The sequence below is a fragment of the Pristiophorus japonicus genome, chromosome 6 (assembly GCF_044704955.1).
Source record: "Pristiophorus japonicus isolate sPriJap1 chromosome 6, sPriJap1.hap1, whole genome shotgun sequence".
NCBI lineage: Eukaryota > Metazoa > Chordata > Chondrichthyes > Pristiophoridae > Pristiophorus > Pristiophorus japonicus.
Window position 1 is genome coordinate 150,645,832 of NC_091982.1, and position 18,251 is coordinate 150,664,082.

The 18,251-nt window shown below is 47.0% G+C and overlaps 1 protein-coding gene across 2 annotated transcripts in view; it reads right to left on the reverse strand.

The window, feature by feature from the left end:
* The window catches only part of LOC139265824 (glypican-1-like), a 378,382-nt gene that overhangs the window by 327,130 nt on the left and 33,001 nt on the right, over window positions 1-18,251 (reverse strand). For both annotated transcript variants that reach the window (XM_070883291.1, XM_070883290.1), the window contains exon 3: window positions 13,396-13,818. The gene's annotated coding sequence lies outside the window, so the exon portion shown is untranslated. The remainder of the gene's footprint in view (window positions 1-13,395; window positions 13,819-18,251) is intronic.

The following is an 18,251-nucleotide window of genomic DNA, read 5'->3' on the forward strand; positions in this document are numbered from 1 at the left end:
TTGAAATAAAACCAATTAGAAAATTTGGTCCCAGGAGTCGAACCTGCTGCCTTGCTGATAGGTATGGCTCAATTCCACACTGATTAACCTACTTCCCGACCAAGTCATTTGGCAGCTCCCCCCTGCTCTTATTGATTTCCAGCAATGGCATCTAACTAGGAAGCAAGGTTATCCCAGTATGTGAAAGGGCTCCACTCAAACCGAAGTGTTGGCCTCCCCTTGGCTTCCTGTGGGGAACTGTACAGCTGCCCCAGCTTATATCGTCCTATGGGACAATATCTTGCAGGGATCAAAGACCCAGGCCTCAATCTGGGATTCAGACCTTACACTGGGAATCAGGGAGGTGCCCAGGAGGGAGGTGTACAGGAGGGGGGTGCACAGATGAGAGGGGCACAGAGGAGAGGGGCACGGAGGAGAGGAGCACAGGGGAGAGGGGCACGGGGGAGATGGACACGGGGGAGAGGGGCACGGGGGAGGGGCATGGGGAGAGGGCTACAGGGGAATGGGCACGGGGGAGAGGTGCACAGGGGGAGAGGCACAGGGGAGAGGGGCACAGGGGGGAGGTGTACAGGACGGAGAGGGGCACAGGAGAAAGATGCGCAGGAGGCAGCATACTTGAAGTATCCTATACTTGCATTGGAGGTAGTTCAGAGAAGGTTCACTCGGTTGATTCCTTAGATAAGGGGGTTGCCTTATGAAGAAAGGTTAAGCAGGTTGGGCCACGACTCATTGTAGTTCAGAAGAATGAGAGGTGATCTTATTAAAACATATAAGGCTCTAAGGGGGCTTGACAAGGTGGATGCAGAGAAGTTGTTTTCACTGATGGGGAGACTAGAACTAGGGGGCATAATCTTAGAATAAGGGGCCGCCCATTTAAAACTGAGATGAGGAGGAATTTCTTCTCTCAGAGGGTTGTAAATCTGTGGAATTCGCTGCCTCGGAGAGCTGTGGAAGCCGGGACATTGAATACATTTAAGACAGAGATAGACAATTTTTTAACCGATAAGGGAATAAGGGGTTATGGGGAGTGGGCGGGGAAGTGGACCTGAGTCCATGATCAGATCAGCCATGATATTAGATGGTGGACAGGCTCGAGGGGCCCTATGGCCTACTCCTGCTCCTATTTCTTATGTTCTTATATAGGAGGGAGGTGCACAGGAGGGGGGCTGAGGTCACCGGAGACACTACCCAAGTAACCGTGTGTACAGACAAATGCTCTGCTTTCTTGACCTCTCGGAAGAGCAGTGCTACTGCAGGCTGAGGTCCCATCATCTGTAGCTTCTTGAAAGAAGACCTGCTTCCTGCTGGGCCTGAAGACCATGCATTACCAGTGACTGTGAAGGTCATCACAACCCTCAATTATTTTGTCTCTGGTTCCTTGTAGAGCCCTACAGGAGATATCTTGAGGGTCTTGCAGTCCGCTGCACATAACTACATATTATCATCATAGGTGGTCCCTCAAACGAGTTCACAGAGGTTTCAATGAAGGACCCGATGTTCCAGTCCTGAACTCCAATTGAGGGGGTGGAAAATGCCTGTACATGGATTTTTTTTAACGTGTGGTGACCGTTGCACATCAGCCACCACACAGGCTTGACAGAACTAGGCCTTTATCCAGTGGCAAGGGTTAACCAGGATGATTGGAGACCTGCTCTGCTGAACGGACCTAATGCACACACATATGCAGTGTGGGCAGGCCAGTGCTGCCCCTGGGCCCTCGGCTCTTCTGGACCCCGTAACCCTCCTTCGCCGCACCTCCACCATGAATTCTCGCCCCTCCTCCGCCACAAACATTCGCCACACCTCCGCCATGATCTCCAGCTGCACCTCCGCCACAAAAGCACTCACCACACCACCGCCACGATCTCCCGCTGCATCTTCGCATTGCATAATACAGGTAATGGATGGATGGTTTGCCAGGATTGGGAGTTCTGTTATCTTTCTCTATACGACAATAGCCAGATTGAGCGGGCACTCAGATTTGTCTCTCTGGCTGGATTCCAGGGTGCCATTGACGGCACACACGTGGCCATACGAGCATCAGCACAGCAATCTGTAGGGTTTATAAAACCCAAGTGTTATTCTTCCATCAACACGCAGCGGTGTGTAACCACAGGAAAGGGCTCATGCAGGTCTGCAGCAGATTCGCTGGGAGGTGTCATGATGCTTTCATGCTGCGACAGTCCAACATTACTGTAATGTCTGTAAGCTTGTAATGTTTGTAGCTCCACAGTGTGGATGTGGACGTATTGTGTACCGCAAGTGCAGGGTTAATAATAAACAGAACCAGGCAATTCCAGAGTCTTCCGAGAGAGCTGCTTGCAATGTTAGGAAGCTGTGTGTGCTGTGCTCTGTGAATATATCACATTTTGCGACTGAGATGGGATTTTTCGGATGATTTAAAGCTTAATTTTTGTTGGTGAAGGATTCAGCCAGCCGACAGAGACACTTTGGAAGTTTCTGTCTTTGAAAAAAGCTACAAAATCTGAGGTAAAATACAGCACATGGTGTGAACAGCTAGAGATTAAAATGGCAGGTGTATTGGGATATTTGGGAGAATATAGACACGACCGGGAAAGTTTTAAAGCGTATGTGGATCGGCTAGAAATGTATTTCATTGCAAATAACAGTCAAAGTTTCAGACAATGCAGTCCAGAACCAGGCTGTGTTGGAACGTAAGAGAGCGATCTTCTTATTGAAGGCAGGTCCAGCATTATGCAAAACCCTGTAAATCTGCTTGTGCCTGATGAGCCAAAGGGACACAACACTTAAAGAGATTTTAACGAAGCTGGAGCAGCACTGTAACCTCAAACCGTTAGAAATTGCTGAAAGCTATCGTTTCGGGATTCGGAATCAAAAGGCTGATAAAATTATCAGTGATTACATCGTAGCATTAAAAAAGCTATCGATGCACTGTAATTTTGGAAACTTTCAAAACCGAGCATTACGGGATTGTTTTGTTTGTGGGGTGAAAAATGATGCGATCAGAAGGAAGTTATTGATGACGGATGACTTGACTTTTGAGATTGCTTGTCAGACAACGAGGTTGATGGGCATGGCCAAACAATATTCCCGAAAATTGAATAATAATTACGGTCGTCAACCGAAGTAAATCACCTGGAGGTTCAAAGTAAAAGACTGTGGGGGCCCAGATTCTCAGAAACGGGAAATTCTAACAGAGCGTCGAAGTCGTGCTATAGGTGCCTGGGACAACACATTGCTCAAAGTTGTCCATACGTGAAGGCAGAGTGTTTCTTCTGCAAGAAGACTGGACATCTTGCTAAGGCATGCCGACTGAAGGGTAAACCAGCTTTTAAAGCTATGAGTCCAGCGTTCAAAGCTATGAGTAGAAGTCCCAAGAGACTACTGAGCATGGAAGTACAACAACAGGATAAGGAGATGTTAGAATTACACGTCATCAGGAGCACGAGGTTAACGGACAGCAATTCGGGAAGCATCAAAATCCACATAGATGTTGCGGGATTAAAGATACCAATGGAAATTGACACGGATGCCTCAGTGATTCTAGTACCGGAGTCACTGTACCTTGACAAATTGCGTGATTTCCAATTGGAGAAATCCAAGATAGAGCTGCGAGGCTACTCGGGAGTGAAAATTCCTGTATTTGGCTGTATCACCGTACCGGTGAAATATAAATATCAATTTCAGAACTTGCCTCTAATAGTAGTGAAAGGAGACAAGTCTGCCTTACTAGGAAGAAATTGGTTGAGCTCACTGAAGCTGGATTGGAGTAAGATTTTCTGTGTGGAAGCGAGATTTTCATCAACGGATGAGGTTATCAAGCAGTATCCGAAGGTGTTCTGCAAAACGGGCAGTCCGATCCAAGGCTTCAAAGCGAGTGTCAGGGTACAGAAGGACGCTAGATCGGTTTACTACAAGCCACGATCCGTACCATATGCACTCGAGGAGAAAGTTGAGCAAGAACTCGAAAGACTAGAGACTGAGAACATTATTTGTAAGATAGATCGATATAATTGGGCTACACCCATTGTTGTTGTACCTAAGTCCGATGGTAAGGTACGATTGTGTGGTGATTATAAAGTAACCATAAACCAGGTTCTAGACGGTAATGTACCCAATACATTGCCAAATATAGATTTGTTCACAACACTGACAGGTGGTCAGATCTTCTCAAAACTGGATCTTACGAATGCCTACTTACAGCTTGAACTAGATGAGGAGTCCAAGTCATGATTGGCTATAAATACTCATCTAGGCCTACATCAATTTAATAGGCTAGCGTTTGGAGTGTCTTCTGCCCCTGCCATATTCCAAGGAGTGATGAAGCAGATTTTGCAGGATATTGAAGGGGTAGCATGTTATTTGGATGACATCCTAATTTCAACACCAAATAGGCAAATTCATATAACATATTGAATAAAGTCCTCAAATGGCTAGAGAAGCACAGAGTAAGAATGTCTGCTCGTGAGTGTGAGTTATTTAAAAACTCAGTGGAGTACTTAGGGTATAGAGTTGACAAAGATGATTTACATCCAACTCCCAGGAATGTCACTGAACTTCATTCATTCTTGGGTCTTTTGAACTATTATGGGAAGTTCCTACCAAATTTGGCTGCAGTATTACATCCACTGAATAAACTTTTGAAAAACAGGTCCATTGAAGGTGGTCAAAAGAATGTGATACAGCATTCAAGGAGTGTAAAAGCAAATTGGTAGAGAGCACCGTGTTAGTTCACTATGAAATATCTAAGGAGATTAAGCTAACATGTGATGCCTCTCCATACGGAGTTGGGGCAGTAATCTCTCATGTATTAAGTAGTGGGGAGGAAAGACCAATTGCTTTTGCTTCACGCACTCTCAGTGCCAGTGAGAGTAATTATGCGCAAAGTGAAAGGGAAGCCTTGGCATTAATTTTGGGGGTCAAGATGTTTCACAAATACTTGTATGGTCGTAAGTTTACTATCGTTACGGACCATAAGCCCCTGACAGCAATCCTCCATCCAAAGTCCCCAGTTCCAACATTAGCTGCAGTCCGAATGCAGAGATGGGCTTTGATTTTGTCAGCATATACATATGATATTGAATACAGATGATCAGCTGATCGCAGTAATGCTGATGCAATGTCGAGATTGCCTTCCCCATCCCAAGTTACACCCGATAGGGAAGAAGTGTTTTATTTTTCATTCATTGATGAACTGCCAGTCACAGCTGAAGAGATTGGTAGAGCAAACGTGACCCAGTGATGTCAAAGGTGTATAAGTATATTGCAAATGGATGGCCAAACCAGGTAACAGACAAAGATACACATCCATTCTTCATTCGTAGGAATGAATTATCAGTTGATAAAGATTGTATCATGTCGGGTGCAAGAGTGGTTATACCAAATAAATTCAGGTCCAAATTATTAGGAGACCTCTATGACGAGTACCTGGGAATGTGCTTGACCAAGAGTTTTGCACGCAGTTATTTATGGTGGTCAGGTCTTGTTAAAGATATAGAGTACATCGTGAGTCAGTGTACGACATGTCAATCGGTAAGCAAGCAACCACCACAAGTACCATTCCAGCCATGGAAATGGCTGCATATTGATTTTGCTGAGTTAGTAGGACAACAATTGTTCATTGTGATTGATAGCCATTCGAAGTGGGTTGAGGTGTTTCCAATGTGGAAAATAACAACAAGTAAAACATTGGACATTTTATGAAAATTATTTTCTGCATTTGGCCCCCCTGAAGAAATTGTTTTGGATAATGGAACACAATTCCATTCAGAAGAATTTGCACAATTCACGAGCAAAAATGGTGTGAAACATACCAAGGTTCCATCATACCACCCTGCTTCGAATGGTGCAGCAGAGTGCACTGTACAAATTGTAAAACGTGCCCTCATAAAACAAATGGTAGTTCCAAATCCAAGGAAACGACAGTTATCATTGGATCACAAATTGGCTAATTTTTTGATTACATATCGAAATACTCCTCATACAACTACTGGTAGAACACCAGCAGAGTTGTTTCTCAAACGACAGCCACGAACCAGATTCTCGTTGTTAAATCCAAATTTGGCACAGTCCGTAGAAGAGACACAATTAAGACAGAAAGAAAATCATGATAGATGTAGAGTAAAAGAGAGAAGTGTGAAATTAAACCAGAAGGTGAGAGTAAAGAACCATCACCATAAATGGTTAAAGTGGTTACCAGGAAGAGTGGTGAAAATATGTGGTCCTCGCACATATTTGGTAAAGATGTTTGATAATGGACAGGTTAGGTTTATTCACATTGATCATATTTTACCTGCAGACATGGAAGGAGTTGAAGGTGGGAACGATTCAATTATTTCTGACTCATCAGATAGTTTTGATATAGCAGTAGCAAATCCTAAATCCAATGTACTGGCAACAAATCCAGGAGAGAATCAGAATGAAAGTCTGAGTCCAAGTCAGGAAAACAAAGTGCCTGAAGTTAGAATGAGTTCAAATGAAAATCAAGGAAATTCCGTGGAGGAAACATTCCTCAGGATGAGCCTCGAATGAGTTTAGATTCGACACCGTGTTTGGAATGTCCTGTTTGAGAGTGAAGGTATCCTCTTCCGAACAGAAAACAAGCGGTAAAGTTACATTTGTAAATATGAAAAAAAAAGTCTATATCCTGTGTTATGTATAAACATGAACGTTATGTATGATGTTTGTTATGATGGCTTCTTCATTAAGGAGGGAGAAGTGTAATGTCTGTAAGCTTGTAATGTTTGTAGCTCCACACAGTGGATGTGGACGCATTGTGTACTGCAATTGCACAGTTAATAATTAAACAGAACCAGGCAATTCCGGAGACTTCCGAGAGAGCTGCCTGCCATGTTAGGAAGCTGTGTGTGCTGTGCTCTGTGAATATATCACAATTACAGACCTTTTCTTTCCAGGAGGCAGGCTTTAGGGCTGGCTCTAAGGAGACAAGAGATATCCCCTTCAAACTTGGTTCATGAAAGCTATGTGGAGCCCCACCAAAGAGACATGGAGCAAGCCATTGGAATGTTGAAGATGTGCTTCAGGTGCCTAACTCGGTCTGAAGGGTCCCTTCAGTACTCACCAGCGAGGGTGTCCAGGCTAATAATGATATGCTGCATCCTGCACAACATTGCGCAGCAGAGAGGATCACAGGTGAAGGAGCCGAAGGGGCGCATCACTCATTTTTGGATGAGGAGAACATAGTGGAGGAGGTGGAGGACGAAAATGGGGTATCCATCGCCAGACTAACTGCTATTATTGTTGCTAGGGCTGCCCTAATATTGCGCAGGCTCACCACACCATTGTGTTGATTCACACAGGAAAACAGTACCAATGAAATCCTCCAGCCTGCTTCCACCACCACCACCAGCCCCCCACCCCCTTCCCTGTGTATTAATCAGTCCTTCAATCTTGCATCAATTTGTTGCACATCCACCCAATGGGTCCCGTCATGCATTGACATTAATTCACCCAATGGGTCCCGTCATACATTGACGTTCATCCACCCAATGGGCCCCGTCATACATTGACGTTCATCCACCCAATGGGTCCCGTCATGCATTGACGTTCATCCACCCAATGGGTCCCGTCATGCATTGACGTTCATCCACCCAATGGGTCCCGTCATACATTGACGTTCATCCACCCAATGGGCCCCGTCATACATTGACGTTCATCCACCCAATGGGTCCCGTCATGCATTGACGTTCATCCACCCAATGGGCCCCGTCATGCATTGACGTTCATCCACCCAATGGGCCCCGTCATGCATTGACGTTCATTCACCCAATGGGTCCCGTCATACATTGACGTTCATCCACCCAATGGGCCCCGTCATGCATTGACGTTCATTCACCCAATGGGTCCCGTCATACATTGACGTTCATCCACCCAATGGGCCCCGTCATACATTGACGTTCATCCACCCAATGGGCCCCGTCATGCATTGACGTTCATCCACCCAATGGGTCCCGTCATGCATTGACATTCACCATGAAACAAGTGAAAGGGCGAATTAACACTGAGGACGCAATAATGGGCAAGACGTGGAAGTGGTGCTAATCAATACTTTTTCTGCATCCTTATAAGAAAAGGAAACTTAACAACAGAACATTTTGTTAACCACCCATGTGCATGCTCTTGGTGAACTACAATAGTTTTATCTTCGTTTCTACGTGGTGCATTCCGTGCGGCTGCAGCAGAGACAGAGGGAAGCTGCTCAGACCCCTGCCCTGACTGCTGAGATGTTTTTGGCCTACGCCTTCTGGGTTTTGGAGCCCCAAAAACTGTTCCATCTGCACATGTATAGGGACAAACTCAGCCATGGCGACACCAGGCAGGATTTCTGGTACGGGGAGGGGAGGTGGGGGCAATGGGTGAGAAGTGCTTTGAGTAGAGTTCCTATTTCCACGTTTTCTTTCACCATCAGTCCTGTCCTGTGTAGGTGCCAGATCACTCCTAGCGCTCTACTGTAGAGCAGCTTGGTGGAGATCAGTGACACATTGTTAAGCCATGGATACAGTATCTGTCATCCTGTTTAAGACAGCCGACATGTTCGCATCCGAAGTCTGCACAGCCGTGGTAATGGCCTCCATGGACTAATTTGAGAGCCTTGCTTGAAGCTCCATGGAGGAGACCTCTCTCTCCATGTCAGATATTTTCGCAAGTACCTGCGCCATCAATGCACTAGCGATCGAGTACAACTCCTCCATTCTCCCTGCTATTGTGGGGAGTGGGCATTGTACATCTGTCAGTACCTCGCTAAGTTGCCGATGCACCTCTACCATTTTCCTTCTTAATGATCGTCCCCGGTGTCATGTTTGTAACTACAATGTAACACCACTGTATTATTGTATTCACTCAACTTAGATGCACACCTTGACCACAGGGGGTAAACTTGTGGGAGACACTCCTTACCTGTTCACACAGGTACATAAAGGGAGGTCCCATGCAGGGTCATCATTTCTGGAGTCCTGTAATAAAGAGTCAAGGTTACAGAGTGGCCTTGTCCCTGGAATGTGCCTCGTGTGGTTTCATGTTGCAGAGTAAGGATTTTACATTGGCGACGAGAAACGGGAATTCATGACCCACGAGAATGGCCACCGGTAGCACAGAGGAATGGTACTGTGTTGGGGAAGACTGGGACGATTTTGTCGAGAGGCTTCAGCAAAGCTTCATAACTAAAGACTGTCTAGGGGATGCAGCGGCCGACAAGTGACGGGTTCATCTCCTGACCAGCTGCAGGCCAAAGACTTATGCGCTCATGAAGGGCTTACTGGCACCCAAAAAGCCGTCGGACAAAACGTTTGAAGAGCTCAGCAAACTAATTGGGGAGCACCTCAAATCGGCGAGCAGCATACACATGGCTCGGCACAGATTCTATACCCACCGACGTCGTGAAGGACAGAGCATACTGGACTTTGTAGCGGACCTCCGGCGTTTGGCCAGCCTCTGTAAGTTCACAGATGCCTGCAGGGGGGAGATGCTAAGCGACTTCTTCATCGAGGGTATCGGTCATGCGGGAATTTTTCGCGTTAATTGAGACCAAGGACTTGACCTTGGAAGTGGCAGCGTTGTTAGCTCAAACTTTCATGGCGGGGGAGGAAGAGACGAAAATGATTTACGCGCGCAATTCTGCCTCTAACGCGGCGATGGATCAGGGAGTCAACATCATAAATGCTACTCAGAGGCCCGCAGGCAGGCAGGGGCAGTCCGACATTTATCAGGCAGCAATAGATCCCAGAGCAGGATCTCAACAGAGACAATGGCAGGCTGAACGGACGTTCACGCCATCACTGTGGACAATGCGGCCCGGGATGGGGCCATTGACACCCACTAGTAAGGTACTTAAGAGCAGTTAAAGGCACAGTCAGCATGGAATTCTGGCCATAGTCCCTTTGTCCCCAACAATGGAAACTTTAACTCATGCTGGAGGTGTGGGGGAAAACACTCAGCTGGATCTTGCAGATTCCAACATTTTGTCTGCAGAAACTGCAATCTCAGTGGCCATTTAGCTCGAATGTGTAGAAAACCTGCAACCAGACTAATATATGAGGCAGATGAACCAGAAGAGGGTTCTGTGAGGCAGGATGACTTTTGGGACAAATTGATGGACGCTGAGGTTCAGCGGGTCCATGCGGCGAATATTCACAGTTCATACATCAAAACACCAACAATGATGATGAGGGTTTTGTTGAACGGCATCCCAATACACATGGAGCTGGACACTAGGGCCAGCCAGTCACTCATGGGCATTCAGCAATTCGAGAAGTTATGGCCACTCAAAGCCAGTAGACCCAAATTAGAACGTATTGAGACACAATTACGGACTTACACCAAGGAAATCATTCCGGTGCTAGGCAGTGCAATGATGGCTGTCACACACAATGGGCTAGTGAACCGGCTGCCACTCTGGATTGTCCTGGGAAATGGTCCCACTCTTGGAGAGGAGCTGGTTAGCCAAGATGAACTGGAAATGGGGGGATGTTCACGCAATATCCTCGGTGGAGCGAAGTTCATTCTCACAAGTCCGACAACAATTTGAGTCATTATTTCAACCGGGCATCGGGACTTTCAAAAGCATTAAAGTAGTGATACACATCACCCCAGACACCAGGCCAGTGCACCACAAAGCCAGAGCGGTGCCGTATGTGATGCGGGAAAAAATCGAGAGCGAATTGGACCGGCTGATGCGAGAGGGCATCGTCTCGCCTGTTGAATTCAGCGACTGGGCGAGTTTCATCGTTTCCGTTCTAAAAGCGGATGGCTCTGTCAGGATCTGTGGCGACTACAAGGCCACCATCAATCGGGTGTCCCTACAAGACCAATACCCACTCCCGGGAGTGGAGGACCTTTTCGCCACGCTGGCAGGTGGCAAGCTGTTCACCAAGTTGGACCTCACTTCGGCCTGTATGACCCAGGAACTGGCTGACGAATCCAAACTACTGATCACCATCACCACGCACAAGGGACTGTTTGTGTATAACAGGTGCCCGTTTGGCATTCGATCAGCGGCCGCGATTTTTCAACATAACAAGGAAAGCCTGCTTAAATCTATTCCTGGAACGATCGTATTCAAGGACGACATCCTCATCATGGGTCGAGACACCGAAGAACACCTCCACAACCTGGAGGAGGTGCAATGCCGACTGGACCGGGTAGTCTGCGACTCAAGTGGTCTAAATGTGTGTTTTTAGCTCCTGAGGTTGAGTTTCTGGGCAGGAGGGTTGCTGCAATTGGGATTCGGCCCACCGAATCCAAAACAGAGGCGATTCGACGAGGACCCACGCCCTGCAACACATCAGAGCTGCGTTCATTCCTGGGACTGTTGAACTATTTCGGGAACTTTCTGCCGAACTTGAGCACGTTGTTGAAGCCGCTACACGTGCTCCTGCGTAAGGGTTGCGATTGGTTTTGGGGGGACTGTCAGGAACGGGCTTTTGATCGGGAGCGAAACCTACTTAGTTCAAATTGTTGACCCTGTACGACCCCTGTAAACGTTTAGTTCAGACTTGTGATGCATCGTCCTATGGGGTTGGGTGCGTGTTGCAGCAGGGTAATGCTGAGGGTCAGCTACAACCTGTGGCTTATGCCTCCAGGTCGCTTTCTCAAGCAGAACGGGGATATGGCATGGTCGAGAAGGAAGCTTGCATGTGTCTATGGTGTAAAAAAAATGCATCGGTACCTCTTCGGTTGGAAGTTTGAATTAGAGACGGACCACAAGCCACTCACATCCCTGTTGTCAGACAGCAAGGCTGTCAATGCCAATGCATCAGCTCGCATTCAGCGGTGGGCCCTCACGCTAGCTGCTTATGACTACTCCATCCGGCACTGGCCCGGCACTGAAAACTGCGCTGACGCACTCAGCAGGCTCCCACTGGCCACCACCGAGGGGGCAGCTGAGCAAAGCGCTGAGATGGTCATGGCTGACGATGCCTTTGACAGTGCAGGCTCCCCTATCACAGCCTGCCAGATCAAAATCTGGACAGAGATCCCCTCCTATCCTTGATTAAGAAATGTGTCCTGACTGGGGATTGGGCGCCCGCACATGGAGCATGCCCTGAGGAGGTCAGACCGTTCCACAGGCGGATGGATGAGCTCTCCATCCAAGCTGACTGCGTACTATGCGGCAGCCGGGTAGTCATGCCCCAGAAGGGCAGGGAGGCATTCATCAGGGAACTCCACAACGAGCACCCAGGCATTGTGATAATGAAGGCCATTGCCCGGTCACACATTTGGTGGCCTGGAATTGATTCAGACCTGGCACACTGTGTTCGCAGGTGCACGACCTGTGCCCAGCTGGGTAATGCCCCCAGGGAGGGCCCACTCAGCCCGTGGCCCGAGCCCACCAAGCCATGGTCACGCATTCACGTTGACTATGCCGGCCCGTTCATGGGGAAGATGTTCCCCAATGTAGTAGATGCGTACTCGAAATGGATCTAGTGCATCATCTTGAATTCATGCACGTCATCCACCACCGTGGAAAGCCTACATGCGATCTTTGCAACCCATGGCTTGCCGGACATCCTGGTTAGTGACAATGGCCCATGTTTCATGAGCTATGAATTCTGGGAGTTTATGTCGGGCAATGGCATCAACCACGTCAGGACTGCGCCGTTCAAGCCGGCCTCCAATTGCCAAGCGGAATTGGCAGTCCAAATCATTAAGCAAGGTATGCTCAGGATTCAAGGATCCTCCCTACAATGCCGCCTATCGCGCCTCCTGCTGGCCTATAGATCCCACCCGCACTCGCTCATGGGGGTCCCACCCGCAGAGCTACTCATGAAACGGACACTCAAAACTCGGTTGTCCCTCATCCACCCAGTCCTGACCGACATAGTTGAGGGCAAGCGCAAGTCATAAAATGAGTACCATGACCGAAATTCAAGGGGGAGATGTATAGAAATAAATGATCCTGTATTCATCCTCAATCACGCCATGGGGCCCAAATGGCTTGAGGGTACTGTAATTGGCAAAGAGGGGAATAGGATCATCGTGGTAAAACTCAACAATGGCTAGATATGCCGTAAACATCTGGACCAAGTAAAAAAAAGGTTCAGCATGGACACGGAGGAACCTGAAGAAGACCATGAGATGGAGCTCACACTACCAGCAGCGAACGTGCAACAAGAGCAATCGGAAGAATGCACAGTCCCTGAGGTCAGCCCGGACAGGCCGGAATCACCACAGGTGACAGACACTCACGTCAGAGTCCAACAATCAGAGCCCCAACTGCGGCGCTCTACGAGGGAGCATAGACCACCTGAAAGACTGAACCTATGATCCCAGTAAGACTTTGGGGGGAGGTGATGTCATGTATGTAACCACAATATAATACCACTGTATTACTGTATACACTCAACTTAGATGCACACCTTGACCACAGGGGGTGAACTTGTGGGAGACACTCCTTACCTGATCACACAGGTATATAAAGGGAAGTCCCACGCAGGGTCATCACTTCTGGAGTCCTGTAATAAAGAGTCAAGGTCACAGAGTGGCCTTGTTCCTGGAATGAGCCTTGTGTGGTTTCATGTTGTAGAGTAAGGACTTTACACCTGGGATTCAGCATCTATGTCCAACTGAGCAGGGCTTGGAGAGGATTACGGCTCCACAGCTGTCCCTGCCACCAGTAGCTTCTCGTGCTTGCTTGTGAGTTGTGAATCACCTGGTTATAACCCAACTAACTGTCTAACTGGACCCAGCGAAGGGTGAGTATGTGCATTGGTGCATGGCTGTAGGTCCCATGATGGTGCACCCTCAGAAGGAATGTTCTTATGTCGTCTGAGGAATCATCCTCATTGATGTCCAGCGATACCGGTTGTTCCTGTGAAGGCCCTGGAAGAGAAAAGAAAGGGATATGATTCAGTTATGGCAAAGTAATGATCTTGACAATCACCAAATTTAGTCTTATCATAGTTCAGTCACTGATGAAATGTAGTCAGCTTATGCATGTCAGATGTATTTGTAAGTCTGTCAGTAGCTATCTGAGAATTCCCAGTCTCTCCATCTCCGACTGAGAGGGACGTCGATGTGCCACTTATCTCCAGGGTCTCCTCCTCTGCATGTGTGAGCTGGACCATTTGTGGCAGCCCACCTCCAATCCTCTACTTCTCCCATGCATTTTGCACTCTTCTACAAAGGTCGAAAAAACAGACCTGTGAGTGAGTAATGGTGAGGTCTTTACCTGATGGATGCAGTGCATTCAGTAAGGCTGACTATGAGACGGATCCATCACATTACCTAAGGATTGGGGTGTGTGTCAATGATGGATGGATCAAAGCGGAGCTGATGAAGTGCACAGAAAGTGAAGGTTGAGTGCTGCTGAAAGCTGAGTGGGTGTGACGAGTGATGTGTTGGAGTACGCTTGGCAAGACAGAGTGAAAGGCAGGTGGGGACTTAAACCACAGCATGTACTCATTTTTCCTGATAGTGTTAGTGTTATGTATGCAATAAAGGTACAAATTGAGTACTGTTTAACTGAACAAGATACAACCCTGGCTCTGCTTTATTACGGCCCAAAGTGCCTGACTCACAAAATGGCTGGCCTTTTATACCAGAGCAGCACCATGTGCGTGCTGCTGTGGCCTCCAACAATTACACCACCTGGTGGCTACAAACAGAATGTACATACATGACAATACCCTCCTCTGTGATCTTATCACTGTCTTTCACAAATCGAGATGGACTGGTGCTGTACGCTCTCAGGTTGACGGTCTCAGTTCGATTCCATCCTTGGGTGAATGTGCGGTGTCTGTTGTGGCTGGTGCTGGATGGCTGACTTGTTGGGGGTGGCAGTGGCCGTGTGAGGAATTGCAAGTCCATTTTTATTGAACAAGTCCGTGATGGAAATTCCAGGTTCACTGCTGACCCTTGAGTCCACTGAAGGCTGCTGGTAGGTTGGTTGGTCATCGACGGTTTCTTCTTCCGACTGCTCTGGCTCGTTTGTGTGCCTCAGCTTTGTTTGATCCATGTGTTTCCTGCAAGTTTGCCCATTCTTGAGCTTAATAACAAATACTCTTAATAACAAATCATGCTTGACAAATCTTCTAGAATTTTTTGAGGATGTAACTAGTAGAGTGGACAAGGGAGAACCAGTGGATGTGGTGTATTTAGACTTTCAAAAGGCTTTTTGACAAGGTCCCACACAAGAGATTAGTGTGCAAAATTAAAGCACATGGTATTGGGGGTAATGTACTGACGTGGATAGAGAACTGGTTGGCAGACAGGAAGCAAAGAGTAGGAATAAACGGGTCCTTTTCAGAATGGCAGGCAGTGACTAGTGGGGTATGGCAAGGTTCAGTGCTGGGACCCCAACTATTTACAATATACATTCATGATTTGGACGAAGGAATTGAATGTAATATCTCCAAGTCTGCGGATGACACTAAGCTGGGTGGCAGTGTGAGCTGTGAGGAGGATGCTAAGAGGCTGCAGGGTGAGTTGGACAGGTTAGGTGAGTGGGCAAATGCATGGCAGATGCAGTATAATGTAGATAAATGTGAGGTTACCCACTTTGGTGTCAAAAACAGGAAGGCAGAATATTATCTGAATGGTGACAGATTAGGAAAAGGGGAGGTGCAACAAGACCTGGGTATCATGGTACATCAGTCATTGAAAGTTGGCATGCAGGTACATCAGACGGTGAAGAAGGCAAATGACATGTTGGCCTTCATAGCGAGAGGATTTGAGTATAGGAACAGGGAGGTCTTACTCTGTACAGGGCCTTGGTGAGGCCTCACCTGGAATATTGTGTACAGTTTTGGTCTCCTTATCTGAGGAAGGACATTCTTGCTATTGAGGGAGTGCAGCAAAGTTTCACCAGACTGATTCCCGGGATGGCAGGACTGACAAAGGAAGAAAGACTGGATCGACTATATTCACTGGAATTTAGAAGAATGAGAGGGGATCTCATAGAAACATATAAAATTCTGACAGGACTGGACAGGTTAGATGCAGGAAGAACGTAAGAACATAAGAATTAGGAACAGGAGTAGGCCATCTAGCCCCTCGAGCCTGCTCCACCATTCAATAAGATCATGGCTGATCTGGCCGAGGACTCAGCTCCACTTACCGCCCGCTCCCCGTAACCCTTAATTCCCTTAGAATGTTCCCGATGTTGGGGAAGTCCAGAAACAGGGGTCACAGTCTAACGATAAGGGGTAATTCATTTAGGACCTTGATGAGGAGAAACTTCTTCACTCAAACTTCTGTACCACAGAAAGTTGTTCAGTCCAGTTCGTTAGATATATTCAAAAGGGAGTTAGATGTGACCCTTACGGCTAAAGGGATCAAGGGGTATGAAGAGAAAGCAGGAATGGGGTACTGAAGTTGCATGATCAGCCATGATCATATTGAATGGTGGTGCAGACTCGAAGGGCCGAATGGCCTACTCCTGCACCTATTTGCTATATTTCTATGTTACTCTGTTGCCCTCCCTGGCCGTGACCGTACCAGCGATCCATTTGGGATCAACACATATACAGGATCATTAACAGAAATCTTACATGACACAGTTACACGATCATGGTACCCTTGTTGGCTCTGTCTTCTATATTCAACATGATTACTTAAATCTGGGTGTACAAGAGATAACTTGGTCTCAACACCTCTTTTCATCATGAGTTAAGCAGGCGAGACCCTCATGAGTGTGCGGGGTCTTGTCCTGTAACTCAGCAGTATGCAAGACAAGCGGGTCTGCAGTAACCCTTGGGTTACTCTCCTCATGCTTTGGTTGATAATTGTACTGCATGTTCTGCTTGTCCGTTGGATGCAGGCTTGAATGGTGCTGATCTTACATGTTTTATGCCGTTAAGATTGACAAATTCCTGAAACTCCTGACTGGTGAAGCACAACCCATTGTTGCTCACCACTATGTCAGGCAGACCAGGTGTCACGAACATGACATTGAGATTCTCTATGGTTGCCGTGGACGTATTGAATGACGGGATAATGCATTCTCTATCCTCTTCGAATAAGCATCCACCACCACTAAAATATTCTTGCCCAGTAAGGGACCTGTAAAACCTACATGGATCCAACACCAAGGTTTGGATGGCCATCTGTATGGATAAAGCTGCGGAACACCAAAGGGCAGAAAACGCTAGTGGGAGTTGTGTACAGACCACCAAACATTCATAGTGAGGTTGGGGATGACATCAAGCAAGAAATTAGGGATGCGTGCAATAAAGGTACAGCTGTTATCATGGGTGACTTAATCATATAGATTGGGTTGAACAAACTGGTAGCAATATGATGGAGGAGGATTTCCTGGAGTGTATAAGGGATGGTTTTCTGGAGCAATATGTCAAGGAACCAACTAGAGAGCTGGTCATCCTAGACTGGGTGATGTGTAATGAGAGAGAATTCATTAGCAATCTTATTGTGCGAGGCCCCTTGAGGAAGAGTGACCATAACATGGCAGAATTCTTCATTAAGATGGAGAGTGACACAGTTAATTCAGAGACCAGAGTCCTGAACTTAAGGAAAGGTAACTTCGACGGTATGAGGCATGATTTGGCTAGGATAGACTGGCGAATGATACTTAAAGGGTTGACGGTGGATAGGCAATGGCAGACATTTAAAGATCACATGGATGAACTTCAACAATTGTACATCCCTGTCTGGCGTAAAAATAAAACGGGGAAGGTGGCTCAACCGTGGCTTACAAGGAAAATTAGGGATAATGTTAAATCCAACGAAGAGGCATATAAATTGGCCAGAAAAAGCAGCAAACCTGAGGACTAGGAGAAATTTAGAATTCAGCAGAGGAGGACAAAGGGTTTAATTCGGAGGGGGAAAATAGAATATGAGAGTAAGCTTGCAGGGAACATAAAAACTGACTGCAAAAGCTTCTACAGATATGTGAAGAGAAAAAGATAAGTGAAAACAAATGTAGGTCCCTTACAGCCAGAATCAGGTGAATTTATAATGGGGAACAAAGAAATGGCAGACCAATTGAACAAGTACTTTGGTTCTGTCTTCACTAAGGAAGACACAAATAACCTTCCGGAAATACTAGAGGACCGAGAGTCTAGCGAGAAGGAGGAACTAAAGGAAATCCTTATTAGTCAGGAAATTATATTAGGAAAATGAATGGGATTGAAGGCCGATAAATCCCCAGGGCTTGATAGTCTGCATCCCAGAATACTTAAGGAAGTGGCCCTAGAAATAGTGGATGCATTGGTGGTCATTTTCCAACATTCTATAGACTCTGGATCAGTTCCTATGGACCGGAGGGTAGTGAATGTAACACCACTTTTTTAAAAAGG